At 46.4% G+C, this 2,265-nt stretch overlaps 1 pseudogene; it reads left to right on the forward strand.

Annotated features, from left to right (window-relative positions):
- Positions 1 to 984: 984 nt before the first annotated feature.
- Positions 985 to 2,023, forward strand: LOC101638269 (annotated as a pseudogene).
- The last annotated feature ends 242 nt before the right edge of the window (positions 2,024 to 2,265 follow it).

Consider the following 2,265-nt stretch of genomic DNA (forward strand, 5'->3'; position numbering starts at 1 on the left):
TTTCAAACATCTGTTCACAGAATGAAGTAAACTTTACATCATGACTGGCACATATGTACACATATATGTAACGCAAACAAAATTTTCACAGATTAATATTTGCCTGCACTATTTGTAGTGTACTCTGATGTTGTCAACTGTAATGTATTCATTTTTTAAAATACTAGAACTTGTTTCAGCATCACATAAACAGTATAAGGCTGATTAGCATGGTCTCTCTCTATACAAGGATAGCATGCAAATTTATCAATAAACTTTTTGTGCATTTACCAAATGTTACTTTTATTTCCAGGGATAACATTTAATAGGGGTATGCATTCCTAGAAACGCATTTTTAACATAAAAACGTAACATTTGAAAAACATTTTCTTACTACTTTTCCACTGGAGGTTTAGGAACATGGAAAATTAATCAGATAGGGTGTGGGGTCACTTCCACCTTAAACTCTCCTATGACCAGACATGATCTTCCTGACACTTACTGTCCTCAATTCTAAAAGGCAGCATGTTCTAGAAGAAAGAACAGAGGACTTAGATCAAGACTCAGGGTCTAGTCCTGGACCTACCATGTACTACATATGTGACCGTGGTGAATTTTCTCCAGGCTTAAATTTTCTCATCTGCAAAATGAAGCTACTGCTAATTGACAGAGTTATGAGAATTAAATGAAATGATGCAAATGAATGCAATGAAAGCTCTATGTACAAGCCTTGTCTTGAAAGAGGAATGGTCTTAAATATTCACATTTCAGAGAAATATGGTGTCCCAAGGTATTTCTGGATTCTCATCAAAACACCTGCATTATATATTATGAATAAATGTGGTATAATAAAGAAAAACTATACATTGCAATTGGCTCATTTCTAAATGCTTTTGCAGGTGTTTGGCGGAGAGGAACTGACCCGAAATCATGCCAAGGCTAAGCCTTAGAAAAGTAGAATTACGGCTCTCTGCTCCTCCTCGTGCGACAGACACCGCTTCTCCCGTTCCGTGCAGTCCCAGCCGCATCCCGGAGACACGATGGTGAAGGTCGGAGTGAACGGATTTGGCCGCACTGGGCGCCTGGTCACCAGGGCTGCTTTCAATTCTGGAAAAGTGGGAATTGTTGCCATCAATGACCCCTTCATTGATCTGAACTACATGGTCTTCATGTTCCAGTGTGATTCCACCCATGGCAAGTTCAATGGCATTGTCAAGGCTGAGAGTGGGAAGCTTAACGTCAATGGGAAGGCCATCTCCATCTTCCAGGAGCGAGATCCTGCCAACATCAAGTGGGCTGAGGCAGGTGCTGAGTATGTCATAGAGTCCACTGGTGTCTTCACCACTGTAGAGAAGGCTGGGGCTCACTTGAAGGGTGATGCCAAAAGGGTGTGATCATCTCTGCCCCTTCTGCTGATGCCCCCATGTTTGTGATGGGCGTGAACCACGAGAAGTATGACAACTCCCTCAAGATTGTCAGCAATGCCTCCTGCACCACCAACTGCTTAGCCCCCCTGGCCAAGGTCATCCATGACAATTTTGGCATCGTGGAAGGACTCATGACCACAGTCCATGCCATCACTGCCACCCAGAAGACTGTGGATGGCCCCTCTGGGAAACTCTGGCGTGATGGCCGTGGGGCTGCTCAGAACATCATCCCCGCATCTACTGGTGCTGCCAAGGCTGTGGGCAACGTTATCCCGGAGCTGAATGGGAAACTGACTGGCATGGCCTTCCGTGTCCCCGCCCCCAATGTGTCCGTCGTGGATCTCACCTGCTGTCTGGAGAAAGCTGCCAAGTACGATGACATCAAGAAGGTGGTGAAGCAGGCGGCCGATGGTCCCCTAAAGGGCATCCTGGGCTACACTGAGGACCAGGTTGTCTCCTGTGCCTTCAACAGTGACCCCCACTCTTCCACCTTTGATGCTGGGGCTGGCATTGCCCTCAACGACCACTTTGTCAAGCTCATTTCCTGGTCTGACAATGAATTTGGCTACAGCCACAGAGTGGTGGACCTTATGGTCCACATGGCCTCCAAGGAGTAAGAGCCCCTCTGGACCACCAGCCCCAGCAACAGCACTAGAGGAAGAGAGGCCCTCAGGTGCTGGGGAGCCTTTGCCCCTAATTCAACCCCCCAACACACTGAGAATATTCCATCCAGACCCCCTGAAGGAAGGGGAGGTAAGCCTCAAGTTGAAAAAGAGAAATCAAGAAAGATTGCTATTGAATCAATATATGGGTGGCGTTCAGACAAAATCTCCATAAGGAAAGTTGCTGGCAGCAGGGG

This window comes from Echinops telfairi, unplaced genomic scaffold (genome assembly GCF_000313985.2).
Source record: "Echinops telfairi isolate 266 unplaced genomic scaffold, ASM31398v2 ScPeMD7_7469;HRSCAF=8507_1, whole genome shotgun sequence".
Lineage (NCBI taxonomy): Eukaryota > Metazoa > Chordata > Mammalia > Afrosoricida > Tenrecidae > Echinops > Echinops telfairi.